At 38.1% G+C, this 14,883-nt stretch overlaps 1 protein-coding gene across 2 annotated transcripts in view; it reads left to right on the top strand.

The window, feature by feature from the left end:
• HAPLN1 (hyaluronan and proteoglycan link protein 1) overlaps positions 1–14,883 on the top strand; it is a 77,535-nt gene that overhangs the window by 15,909 nt on the left and 46,743 nt on the right. Inside the window, exon 1 of one of the 2 annotated variants that reach the window (XM_067031254.1) lies at positions 6,790–6,843. The exons of the other annotated variant lie outside the window; for it this stretch is intronic. The gene's annotated coding sequence lies outside the window, so the exon portion shown is untranslated. Of the gene's footprint in view, positions 1–6,789; positions 6,844–14,883 lie in introns of those variants that run through there. 2 annotated transcript variants of the gene reach the window in all.

The raw sequence follows: 14,883 nt of genomic DNA, 5'->3' as shown, positions 1-14,883 counted from the left end.
ACTTCCTGTGAAGTTGAGATTTTGATGTAATTGCACTCGTGCTCTGTGTCATGCCTATGAGCCTTTGATTAAGGAAGATTGCCCAGGAGCAGAGCAACTCTCTACACAGCCCATACGATTTCTCCTTGAAGTAAAACAAAGGAATCCTGGACCTTGATAATTTACAATTTCGGACTTCCCTGGTTGCTCAGTGGTTAAGAATCCACCTGCCAATGCAGGGGACACAGTATCAATCCCTGGTCTGGGAAGATCCCACACGCTGCGGAGCAACTAAGCCCACAAGCCACAACTACTGAAGCCCGCGTGCCTAGAGCCCGTGCTCCACAACAAGAGAAGCCACCGCAATGAGAAGCCCGCGCACCGCAACAAAAGAGTAGCCCCCTCTGGCCACAAACTAGAGAAAAGCCCGTGAGCAGCAATGAAGACCCAATGCAGCCAATCAATCAGTCAATAAATAAATTTTACAATTTGAACTGTATATATGCTCCTTAAGGACAACCAGAAAAGTGCTTGTCATTCAGCATGAACAGGCTCTATGTAAGATACCCTAATAATAGTTGTCACCATATAAGGTCACCAAAACAGTTTTTGGATACCCACACTTGATAAAAAATAATCTCCGTCAAGATTATCTGTCCTTGGTGGTTTACTAACTGGTTAAACAGCCAAGTGAAAAACGGAAGGGAGATGCAGACAAACTGGACCTTTACTTATAAAGCCAGATCTTTACATTTGGGTTCTGTAAAACCTTTGCCTGTGGGCTGAGATACAAAGCGTAATAGGAATTAGAAACTTACTTCAAGGGGGAGTATGGAAGGAGATGGAAGACAGAAGGAATCAATTCTATGAAAAAAAAAAAAAAATCACCTTCAAGGGACTTCCAGTAGGTAAGACTCCAAGCTCCCAAAGCAGGGGGCCCGGGTTCGATCCCTGGTCGGGGAACTAGATCCCGCTTGCATACTCCAACTAAGAAGTCCCCATGCCACAACTAAGAAGTCGCATGCTGAAAAAAAAAAAAAAAAAAAAAAAAGAATCCCACAACAATCAGAGAAGAAAAAGAAATAAAAGGAATCCAAATAGGAAAAGAAGAAGTAAAGCTGTCACTGTTTGCAGATGACATGATACTATACATAGAGAATCCTAAAGAGGCTACCAGAAAACTACTAGAGCTAATTAATGAATTTGGTAAAGTTGCAGGATACAAAATTAATGCACAGAAATCTCTTGCATTCTTATACACTAATGATGAAAAATCTGAGAGTGAAATTAAGAAAACACTCCCATTTACCATTGCAACAAAAAGAATAAAATATCTAGGAATAAACCTACCTAAGGAGACAAAAGACCTGTACTCAGAAAACTATAAGACACTGATGAAAGAAATTAAAGATGATACAAATAGATGGAGAAATATACCATGTTCTTGGATTGGAAGAATCAACATTGTGAAAATAACTATACTACCCAAAGCAAGCTACAGATTCAATGCTATCCCTATCAAATTACCACTGGCATTTTTAACAGAACTAGAACAAAAAATTTCACAATTTGTATGGAAACACAAAAGACCCCGAATAACCAAAGCAATCTTGAGAACGAAAAATGGAGCTGGAGGAATCAGGCTCCCTGACTTCAGACTCTACTACAAGGCTACAGTAATCAAGACAGTATGGTACTGGCACAAAAACAGAAATATAGATCAATGGAACAGGATAGAAAGCCCAGAGATAAACCCACACACATATGGTCACCTTATCTTTGATAAAGGAGGGAAGGATATACAGTGGAGAAAAGACAGCCTCTTCAATAAGTGGTGCTGGGAAAACTGGACAGCTACATGTAAAAGTATGAAATTAGAACACTCCCTAACACCACACACAAAAATAAACTCAAAATGGGTTAAAGACCTACATGTAAGGCCAGACACTATCAAACTCTTAGAGGAAAACATAGGCAGATCACTCTATGACATAAATCACAGCAAGATCCTTTTTGACCCATCTCCTAGAGAAATGGAAATAAAAACAAAAATAAACAAATGGGACCTAATGAAACTTAAAAGCTTTTGCACAGCAAAGAATACCATAAACAAGACCAAAAGACAACCCTCAGAATGGGAGAAAATAGTTGCAAATGAAGCAACTGACAAAGGATTAATCTCCAAAATTTATAAGCAACTCATGCAGCTCAATAACAAAAAAACAAACAACCCAATCCAAAAATGGGCAGAAGAACTAAATAGACATTTCTCCAAAGAAGATATACAGATTGCTAACAAACACATGAAAGAATGCTCAACATCATTAATCATTAGAGAAATACAAATCAAAACTACAATGAGATATCATCTCACACCGGTCTGATTGACCATCATCAAAAACTCTAGAAACAATAAATGCTGGAGAGGGTGTGGAGAAAAGGGAACCCTCTTACACTGCTGGTGGGAATGTAAATTGATACAGCCACTATGGAGAACAGTATGGAGGTTCCTTAAAAAACTACAAATAGAACTACCGTATGACCCAGCAATCCCACTACTGGGCATATACCCTGAGAAAACCATAATTCAAAAAGAGTCATGTACCAAAATGTTTATTGCAGCTCTATTTACGATAGCCAGGACATGGAAGCAACCTAAGTGTCCATCGACAGATGAATGGATAAAGAAGATGTGGCACATATATACAATGGAATATTACTCAGCCATAAAAAGAAATGAAACTGAGTTATTTGTAATGAGGTGGATAGACCTAGAGTCTGTCATACAGAGTGAAGTAAGTCAGAAGGAGAAAAACAAATACCATATGCTAACACATATATATGGACTCTAAGAAAAAAAAAATGTCATGAAGAGATTAGTGGTAGGACGGGAATAAAACACAGACCTACTAGAGCATGGACTTTAGGATATGGGGAGGGGGAAGGGTAAGCTGTGACGAAGTGAGAGAGTAGCAGGGACATATATACACTACCAAATGTAAATTAGATAGCTAGTGGGAAGCTGCCGCATAGCACAGGGAGATCACCTCTGTGCTTTGTGACCACCTAGAGGGGTGGGATAGGGAGGGTGAGAGAGAGGGTGACGCAAGAGGGAAGAGATATGGGAACATATGTATAACTGACTCACTTTGTTGTAAAGGAAAAACTAACACACTATTGTAAAACAGTTATACTCCAATAAAGATGTTTAAAAAAAAAGAATCCCACATGCTCAACGAAGATCCCGTGTCTGCAACTAAGACCCGGAACAGCCAAAACAAAATAATAAGTAAATACTTTTTAAAAATTACCTTCAATAATTTATTGATGGTAAGATACCTTGTATTAAATATTTTACGTATGTTTGGCTACTTTATGGTTTTTAAAACCTCAACTTTATTTTATATACTGATAGTTTACTTTTTACTGACTTAGCATTCCTTTTAAAATCATTGATAATTTACACACAACAGTGAATTTGATTTTTCATAGCTAATATATTACATAGGGATTGAAAATTTATTAAACATGTTTAAAAATTTTTGAAATAGCATATTCTACACTAAAAATGTTATATTTCCCTTAATCAAGAGAGGCTAATCCTTAAATAGAATTGAGCATCATGTATAAGGTTGCCGCATTAGAAAAGTATTGGGGCAACTTTTTATATCCATGCTGATGAAGTTCAAATTTAAGTTATTTCTGTTATTTTGGAGCTTGCACTATGAAGTTAGGCAGACCTGAGCTTAAATCCCAATTCAGATTTTACTGTGACCACCTATGTACATTATGCAAATTGCTCCTTGAGTTTCATTATCCATTTTAAAATAGAATGATTGATAGTATTTGCCTCATAGTGTGTGTAGTTCTGAGAATCTACCATGACAATAAATGTAAAGCACCATATAAAGCTATTTATATTATTTTCATAAACTACTACTAAGGGGAAATATAAGTAAATATTTATCTAATAATGGCAGAAGAAATCATTGAGGAAAATACTAATACATTTAGTTTCATAAATGTTCACAATTTCCATACACAGAAAACACTATTAATCAAAATAGAGGGAAAATGTCTTCAACAGACACCAAAGGAGCAGTATCCTTAATATACAAAGAATTCTTAAACATTAGTACCATCTTTTCAACAAGAGTGCCAAAACAGGGGCTTCCCTGGTGGCGCAGTGGTTGAAAATCCGCCTGCCGATGCAGAGGACACGGGTTCGTGCCCCAGTCTGGGAAGATCCCACATGCCGCAGAGCGGCTGGGCCCGTAAGCCATGGCCGCTGAGCCTGCGCATTTGGAGCCTGTGCTCTGCAACAGGAGAGGCCACAACAGTGAGAGGCCCGCGTACCACAAAAAAAAAAAAAAAAAGTGCCAAAACAATTCAATGGAGAAGGTATACTTGTTTTAAAAATTGATGCTGGGACAACTAGGTAGCCACATACAGAAGAATTAAGTTGGACCTCTACCTCATATCACATGCAAAAATTAATTCAATATAGAGCAAAGGCCTAAACATAAAAGCTAAAATTATAGAACTCTTATAAGAAAACATAGAAATTAATATTCATGAACTTAGAATATGCAATGTTTTCTTAGACATGACATCAAAGCACAAGCAACCAATAAAAAAATAGATAACTTGAACTTCATCAAAATTAAAACTTTTCTTCAAAGGACAATATCAAGAAAATGTAAAGACAACACACAGATTGGGAGAAATTTTGCAAATCATATATCTAGTAAGGATATGGTATCTAGAGTATATAAATAACTCTTACAACACTTAAAAAAATTAAAAATGGGAGAAGGATTTGAAGAGACATTTTTTCCAAGAATATATGTAAATGACCAATAAGCACATGAAAGGATGCTCAACATCATTAGTCATTATGGAAAGGCAAATAAAAAACAAAATAAGATACCACTTCACTCCCACTTAGGGAGAATATAATTAAAAAGACAATAACAGGTGCTAGTGAGGACATGGAGAAGTTGGAACCCTCATGCATCACTGGTAGAAATATAAACTGGTGAACTGCAATTCCATTGCTACGTGTATAATATGTTCACGTAAAAACTTGTATATGGACGTTTATAGCAGCATTATTCACTAGAGCCAAAAAGTGAAAAAATAACCCAAATATCCATCAACTGCTTAATGGATAAACAACATGTGGTGAATCTATACAATGGATTATTATTCAGCCATAAATAGAATGAAGTACTGATACATGCTACAGAACGGGTGAACCTTGAAATTATGCTGTGAAAGTAGCCAGTCATTAAAGGACCATATACTGTATGATTCCATTTACATGAAATGTCTGGAATAGATAAATCCACATAGACAAAAAATAGATTAATACTTGCCAGAGAATGGGGAGGGGGGATGGGGAGTGACTACTCATGAGTACAGGGTTTCTTTTAGGGGTGATGAAATGTTTCAGAATTAGATAGCGGTGACGGCTGCACAACTCTGTGGATATACATTTTAATTTAGTTACCTCACGGTGTAGAATCTAGCTGGAGAAAATATTTACCTAAAGCTATGTAATAATGTTTTTTTATTAGTAAAACAATACAAATATACTTAAATATCCAAAAATGGGTAATTATTTAAAATATTTTTGACATACACATACAATAGTGTAACATGCAGGTATTAAAAACTATGTAAAAGAGGATTTAATGAAATGAAAAGATGCCCATTATATATTCAATTTTAAAAATCACTTTTTCTTTTTCTTTCTTTTTTTTTTTTTTTTTTGCGGTACGCAGGCCTCTCACTGTTGTGGCCTCTCCCGTTGCGGAGCACAGGCTCTGGACGCGCAGGCTCAGTGGCCATGGCGTTCGGGCCCAGCCGGTCTGCGGCATGTGGGATCTTCCCAGACTGGGGCACGAACCCGCATCCCCTGCATCGGCAGGTGGATTCTCAACCACCGTGCCACCAGGGAAGCCCTAAAAATCGCTTTTAAAAAGGCCATATAGGGCTTCCCTGGTGGCGCAGTGGTTGGGAGTCCTCCTGCCGATGCAGGGGGCGCGGGTTCGTGCCCCGGTCCGGGAGGATCCCACGTGCCGCAGAGCGGCTGGGCCCGTGGGCCGTGGCCGCTGAGCCTGCGCGTCCGTAGCCTGTGCTCTGCAGCGGGAGAGGCCGCGGCAGTGGGAGGCCCACGTACTGCAAAAAAAAAAAAAAAAAAAAGGCCATATAATTTTGTTCCATCTCAGCAAAAATAAAAAGCATTTATATTTGGCTAAAATGTTTGGATAAGTATGAAATAAAATGCAAACAAAATTAATCTCCATTGGAATTACAGATGATTGTATTAACATAACATTTAATAAGGTACAATCAACATGCAATAAACAGGACATGTTCAAAGTGCACAAATGATAAGTTTTGCATGTATATATGCCTGTAAAACTAATACTACAATTAAGATAATAAAAGCATTCATCACCCAGAAAGTTTTCAACTATCCAACTATGTTTATTTAATAAACAGACAAACTATTTCCAAAGTGATCATGTCATTTTACATTCTCTCCAGCAGTGTGTGACAGAGTGTTCCAGTTGCTCCACATCCTTTCCAACACTTGGTATGGTTAGTCCTATTAATTGTTTATCTTTCATCATATTAGCCTGGATAGAGGTTTATCAATTTTATTGATCTTTTCACAGAACCATCTTTTGTTGTCATTGATTTTCTCATTCTTTCTGTTTTCTACTTCATTGATTTCTGTGATCTTTATAATTCTTTCTTCTGCTTATATCAGGTTTCATATGCTCTTCTTTTTCTAGTTTCTTAAGGTGGAATCTGAAGTCATTGACTTGGGACTTTTCCTCTTTTCTACTGTAGGTATGTAAAGTTACAAATTTTTCACTACATAATGCTTCAGCTGCATCCCAGAAATTTTGATATGTTGAATCTTCACTTTCATTCAGTTGGAAATAATTTTTAATGTTCCTTTTGATTTTTTTCTATGACCCTTGGGTTATTTAGAGGTTGGTAGTTTAGTTTCTAAATACATGGATATATTCCACTTATCTTTTTGTTATTGTTATTGATTTCCAACTTAATTCTACCATTACCCAACATTTTTCTTATTCTAGGTCCCAATGTATTCATCAAATACTTTTCGTAACGCCTTTTAGTTCCCATTTACAGATGTTTCTCTCATGACCAAACAGCTAATGAGAGTTCCATGGCCTAAATGATCCACTTGGAATAACATCTTATATTTTCCCCAAACTCAGAAACTCATCACATTACTAAAACCTGTTTCTACATCTGTGATTTTGGCTTTTATGATCTCCTTGGGTGGCTCATTTTTTCCCTGGCATTACTAAACCTCAAATTATGAAACAATCTCTCTGAAAAAGGTATCAGAAATTCTTATTTTCTTGCTTTGGGTGTTTTAGGGGCAAAACGAAAATACCAAGTTCCTTTCAAAATTTAAGATTGTCCTTTGCATTATATCCAGCCTGAACAGATATGACAGAGTACTGGTGCCACGAATGTGTCCCATGCAGCCTTTCTTTTTAAGTAAGCTGAAGACTGCTTCCTCAATTAGTTGAAACTTCTGGGTGGTCTTTTAAAAAATAGTTCTTTGAAGAAAGTAGTGAACTAATAATACTATAAATGTAAAAAAACTTTAGTCCTTTAACTTTGAATCTAAGAAAGAATGAAGAGAAATTCAATGTTTTTTGTTTATTCATATAGAATTTTCTATCTCTGACTTTTAAGAGCGAAAAATTCTATACAAATCCAATGGAAGAAATTTTTTTTAAAAAAGATGTGTATATATTTGGGCTTAGAATTAGCCAAGTTTAATTAATTAAGAGTGCGTGTATGGGCTTCCCTGGTGGCGCAGTGGTTGAGAGTCCGCCTGCCGATGCAGGGGACACGGGTTCGTGCTCCGGTCCAGGAGGATCCTACATGCCACAGAGAGGCTAGGCCCGTGAGCCATGGCCATTGAGCCTGTGCGTCCGGAGCCTGTGCTCCGCAACAGGGAGAGGCCGCAACAGTGAGAGGCCCACGTAATGCAAAAAAAAAAAAAAAAAAAAAAAAAGTGTGTTTGTGTAAGCTACTTGGTTTAATTATTTTTATATGTAAATAGATGCATACACACATTCTGCAGTCTATATAAAAATCAGTGTATAATAAATTTAAAATATCTGGGACATGTAGTAAATAAAGAACTCTGTGCAATTCTGAGAAAACTGGCTATTACTTAGCCTGCGCATTTCATTTCCACTTTGGGGTCTGAAATCACCCCTATGTGTTCTTTCAATATTATCCCCCCATTACAGCTTGCCCTAGGCAAAATACTAAAGTAGTTGAAGTTGCTTTTATGGGCACTCCATTCTCTTCCAGAGACTCCTTTTTCCTTGTTACTCTTCTTGGCTGGTCAGTGAAAAAAAAATTGTATTTCAGTTGTGAGGCCTTTTCTTTCCCTGAAAAATATCCATTTAGCTAGCTATTCCCTCCAGAGAAACACAGGACAGGCTGACAGTATTAGTCATCTTCACTACTCAAATGCCTGTAACTCTGATTTTCAGTACTACACTGGATGTGTCAGTCTAACAGTTTGACAGTGAAAATAGTCACCACTTAGCACTCAGGTCACTCAATATTGGTCTTGGCTAAATCCAGCCACCCCAAACCCTCTCCACCCACCCACCCCAAATAGGAAGGATAGTCAAATGAATTGTCATGAAAAAGGAACATCTTCCACAAACAGGGACCTAACAATTGGGGTGGTTGGCTAGTGGACTGAGCAAATTTAAATAAGGTAGACTATTTGCCTATTGTAGACTTTGCAAATCCTTCAGGCAAATTCATTCTAAATGGCATTTTGGGTTGTGTAAATACAATGTCTGTACTAAGAATTGTTCTGAATACAGAACACTTAATTTAAGTTCTCCATGGTGCTGATGACCTTTATCAGTGATTGGCCAAAGGAACTTTGGTTGGCAAATGAATATTGTCATGGCCTTCAGCTTAGTTTTCCTGCCTCATTGTTTTATTAGTGGAATTATTAGCAGCTATTTCTCACTGTCCATAAGCAGAAGGTTTCCTGCTTCTGTCCACCATTGCCCAGAATGCATCGTTTTCTAGGGCTATTGTCTCCCCAGTCTATATTAATGTCTCCCATTTAAATAAGCTTTCCTAAAGTACCCATTATCACACACACACACACAAAGACTCAAATCTGCATTTGGCAAATACCATCCCAGGAAATTATCCAAAATCATGGATGCCAACAAAAGAGGTCAACAACCATTTGCTTTTCATGTGTGTTTAATTATTGGAGGGAATTTGATTTGCCAATTTTGTTAGTATTCTGAAGCAGCTTGATTTTGCTGTTGAGAATGTGAACTTCTTCAAGTGGGACTGTGCCAATGAGCTTATGCCAGATCCATTGTGGGCATCAAAAAGTTTAATTTGTGAAGAGAACCAAATAAAGAATGGCAGGAGCTCTGCTACTGCATAGAGATAAATGGAGCCTGTGCTCCAGAACAGGCAGCCAAGGTGGATGAGGTGATTCAGTGATCATTGGGATGACTTCTTGGACAAAATATTTCTCCCATTGCCTAATATGCTCACTGTGAAAGATAAACCTTTGAATCAAAATCATTAGTAGAGAAGCAAGAGTTATCAGAAGACTCAAGACAAAGGAAGCATTGGTTTCAAGGGAGGAGAGGGTCAGGACAGCAGGTCTGAGGTGGGAGCCTGGAAGTATAGATCCATGAGTAGCTAAAATGCCCCAGACAGAAGCATGTTCTAAAAAGAGAAAGAAGAAGATGGAAACAAAGGAAGACATGGAGGGATGCAAGAGCAAATTTACCTTGTCCCACTTGGCCTGTTTGGTGACTCAGAAATTCTTGTCTAGCTCATATTTGTACTTTAAGAAAACCAAGGGGATAGAAATATTCTTTTGATGTTTCAGTTGAAGAGCACTAACTAGGAATGTTCTATACAAATGCATTTCCAGAATTTAGATATTCCAACACCAAAGAGCACAAAATAAAAGTTTATCAATCCTCCTGATGTTTTCTTTTTTCTCTTTCCACTACGTAAAGAATAGGGTGTTCCAAAATATTAAAACGGACAGATATAAATTGCAAGATAGTCACGAGGGTATTCTTCCAGCCTGCGTGCTGAAGATTCAAGGACAGATACTACAATGTAGGTATTGCTCTGATCAAGGCAGCTGCATCCTAGTTGGAGAAGTTGAGTGTCTAATCACATCAGTATGACACCAAATGCAATCCAGTGGGATTTAAAGAGGTCCTTCCTGGTTTGGTCTCCATAATGGTGATATAGACTTCATTTTATATATTTGCCCCTAAAATATTATTGAATAAATGTTTTTCACACGATGCCAGTAAGTAGTTATTTATTCTGCCTTTGCATATGATTAAATAGAAATTTATGCTTTTGCTGAAAGGGTTATTTTGCAAAGACCTTCCTAAACTATCACTAAAAATGCAAATCGTAGTCAAGAGGTTCCTAACAGCAGGCTATGCTCTTCTTCTCAATTGGAGAAACAGCAGATGTATCCTTTGGCCATTCACTACATACTGAGAGAATATTTGCCAACTGTGCAGTTCTTAAAAATTGATTTTGCCTAAACCAGATCTTAGAAGTTAATAATTCAATGAGATCTTTGTCTCTTCCTCTTTTCCTGTGGGGTTTTTTGTTTGTTTGTTTGCTTTTCAATGACAAGTTGCCCTTTTTCATACCAGTTTTATTGTATACATTAAATACTTTAAGCACATTTCCCCCCCTTGGAAGAGGAAATCTTAATCTTAAATCTTATTCCAAAATACCTGTCACCTTAACTACCTTAACTGTTGAACAGCCAACTTAACCAATTAACCTGTTTTTTTTTTTAAGCAATGGCATTTTAACAGAATGAAATTCTTCCGTTGAAATTCTGGAATGAATGAAAAAATGACACACCCTTCCAGATGTGAAGAAAATAAACATTATCCTGCCCTTGAACTTCCTGAAATTTAAATGACCTTCGGTTTTGTGGTACTTTGCACCCCACCCGCTTTACTCTCTTCCACCACCCCTTTGGCCCAGCATCATATTCACTGAGCGTTTCTAAGCTCACTTGTAGACTGTTTCTAACATGGCAGGGTGGAGTGGGGACTGCAGCATATGCCCGTGTTGGCATTGGATCTGACACATTTCGGCGTTAGCAGAATGAAGAGGTGATGTGGTTGCCCCTGAACTCATTCATTGCTAGAAATGACCATCTGAAGTCCAATGACATTGAATATTCTTACTTCATGGCTGCTCTTACTATTCACTCTTTGTCTCTCCTCTAAGGCCAGGGAGGCTTCCATTAACCTGGCAGTAAAGGACAGCAGAGTTCAGAGAGCCTCACTAAGGTGATTACATTTGACAGACTGGTCTTGCTCCCTTTTCTATTTTTTCACCACTAGCAATGGCTGCTTCTTTGTTTTACGTGTCATACCTTTCTCTTTTCATGACAGAGGTCGGATAATTGTGTAAGAAGTGCATCAAAAGTCATGATCCTTAAGCAAATTTTAAATTAGCAAGTAGGAGGAAATGAGATAGATAATTTGGCCTCAGGTCTTGTTCTTTCCCTTTTTTGCCCCTATGTGACTACATTTTACATCTATAGTTTTTGCTTTGAGCCTGCTGTTGGTGATAGTACAATTTCAAACAATCTCCACAGTACCGGGTGAAGAAATCAAATAGGAAATGCTGATGAAAAATCAATTCTACTCATACGAAGCCTTCAATGGCTTGTACGGTGTTTATTTTCTATCAGTGTGAGAATACTCTATCAATAAAATGGGCTGGGGGTTAGCAATGGGGGTAGAGGAAGCAGACAGCAATGAGAGTCCAAGTAAATGCCTTTAAAGATTTTATGCCTTATGTTGTTCTACAAATGAACTTCAAGAACCTGGGTGGAAACATTTGCAGGAAGGTACAGGCAGTCGTATGCTCTTGGCCAAAAGTGGTCCTTTTAAGTCAGATTATGTAGATTATCTTTTCAAATGAGCAGCAAACGTGAAAGATGACAGGTTGAGGTTGAGGCAGGCCAGAAAGGGTCACAGAAATCAACAACAAAAATGGAGTAACTAGTAGTGACTCTAGTAATTACTTAGTTAACTCTAGTACACCCTCCATCAGCTGCATTTAGAACCACAGAAATGCCAATCTTTTTAATTCATTCACTGAACACTCACTGAAAATTCACTACATGTCAGGAGTACAAAGACTAATAAAATACATTTTTTGTCCTCAGTGGGTTTAAACTTTTGTAACATTAGCATGGAATCGAACACTTTTAGGTGCTTCATTTATCAGTTGAAAATTAAATGACTGTTTTCTAAGTTTGTATGAAATGTGATGATTTGTCCAATACGTAAGTTGTGTGTGTGTGGGGGGGGCATATCTAATATCTAGAGAGCTATAGCATATGGTTGTACAGATTGTGTACTATATAGCACTGGAGGCTGCCATTCATCCTACAGTGCACAAAGCAAAACCAGAGTCCCTGAGCTCCTACTATCTGCAGAGGATATTGCGGTGAACACAGTTTCTACCTTCTTGGAGCTTGCATTCCAGCTGTTATGCATCCATGCAATGGGTTGGATTCTGCTCTCAAATCCTATAAAATATATTCCTAGAAGCACTTTAAAGTACATGGCTTGAGAGTCTTTTGCTATAACCCAATATGAAAACATATTAAAATTCGAATGTGTTCCATAATTACACTGATCATTGAATTTATAGCAATATTATGTTAATCTGGTGTTCCTGAAGCGTGAGAATCCAAAACTAAAAGTTAACCCTTTACTTTCAAAAATTTTTACTTTCATAAAAAATTGGAAATCTTTTTAAAGCATGTTATGTTTGCATCTTCCTTAGTAAACAGAGAATATATGACATGGTTAAGAAAATCCCTCTTGGGGTGTGGAGAAAAGGGAATCCTACACTGTTAGTGGGAATGTAAATTGGTGCAGCCACTGTGGAGAACAGTATGGAGGTTCCTTAAAAAACTAAAAATAGAACTACCATATGATTCAGCAATCCACTCCTGGGCATATATCCAGAAAAGAGGAAAACTCTAATTCGAAAAGATACATGCACCCCAATGTTCACTGTAGCAATATTTACAATAGCCAAGACATGGAAGCAACCTAAATGTCCATCGATAGATGAATGGATAAAGAAGATGTGATATATATATATACATATATATATATATGTATATATATATATACATATATATATGTATATATATATATACATATATATATATATATATATATACACAATGGAATACTACTTAGCCATAAAAAGAATGAAATAATGCCATTTGCAGCAATATGGATGGACCTAGAGATGATCATATTAAGTGAAGTGAGTCAGACACAGAAAGACAAATACTATCTATATATGATATCACTTACATGGGGAATCTAAAAAAAAATGATACAAATGAACTTACAAAACAGAAATAAACTCACAGGCCTAGAAAACTTATGGTTACTAAAAGGGAAAGGGGAGGGGGGAATAAATTAGGAATTTGGGATTAACAGACATAAACTACTATATATAAACTAAACTACAAAGGGGCTTCCCTGGTGGTGCAGTGGTTGAGAATCTGCCTGCTAATGCAGGGGACACGGGTTCGAGCCCTGGTCTGGGAGGATCCCACATGCCACGTAGCAACTAGGCCCGTGAGCCACAATTACTGAGCCTGCGCGTCTGGAGCCTGTGCTCCGCAACAAGAGAGGCCGCGATAGTGAGAGGCCCGCGCTTGCCACAATTAGAGAAAGCCCTCGCACAGAAACGAAGACACAACACAGCAAAAATAAATAATTAATAAACTCCTACCCCCAACATCATCTTTAAAAAATATATAAATAAACTACAAGGACCTATTGTATAACACACGGAACTATATTATCTCGTAATAACCTATAATGGAAAAAAAAACAGATATATATGTATAACTGAATCACTTTGCTGTACACCTGAAACGTTGTAAATCAACTATACTTAAAGAAAAGAAAATCCCTCTTAGTAATATGCTCTAACAGGGTTGTATTTTGAGAATATTATTGTGAGATGTGTAAAGATAAATAACTCTCAGTGGTTGTGGCACTTTGTTTAGAAGAGCTGAGAGCATCAGGAAAAATGCAAACAAGTGTGACATGCAAGGCCTTCTTGTCCCTGCCCCTACCCGCCTGTCCAGCCTCGTCTCCAGCCAGTCCATTCTGATTATCCTACTCTCCTGTCACAGGGAGCTACATGTAGTCACACAAGCAGCCCAAGCCTCTCACAGCTCATTTCCTTCGCATGTGCTATTCTAATAGCGATATCCCTTTCCCTCTTCTCTATCTCCTTATCTTTCAGATCCAGGTGAGCAGTCACCTTCTTTGTGAAATCATTCCTAGCCCCTCCCAGGCACCAGGATTAGGTGCCTGCCAAGGCTGCTGCATTTCACAGCTCCAGGGGGTGCCATTCCCTCTGCATACCAGAGAGCTCCTCCTCCTTCTTCAATAGTATCCTACGGAGATGCCTCTATATGCGTGGCATCCTGCTCCATCTACTGCTTCACAGCCTCCCAAAGGGTAACTGCTTTGCCATCTGAAGCTGAACCTTATTTCTACTTGCCCGGCATGAAGTGGCGCTCACTGGATAATTACTTGAATTACGGCTTCACATGGCACAGTGCATATTAGGAGCCCTCAAGATATGTCAGGCCGGTTTTTCCCTCCCTGGATCTGTTCAGGTTGTTCACTGGCCATTTTTTCTCTATTGGGATATCTGTCCTTCAAGTCAGCCTTTCCCATTGCCAGTGGCTGTGCTGCTAGCTGCCTTCTTCAGGAATCCATTAGC

This window comes from Kogia breviceps, chromosome 4 (genome assembly GCF_026419965.1).
Source record: "Kogia breviceps isolate mKogBre1 chromosome 4, mKogBre1 haplotype 1, whole genome shotgun sequence".
NCBI lineage: Eukaryota > Metazoa > Chordata > Mammalia > Artiodactyla > Physeteridae > Kogia > Kogia breviceps.
This window is presented reverse-complemented; position numbering and strand designations above follow the sequence as displayed.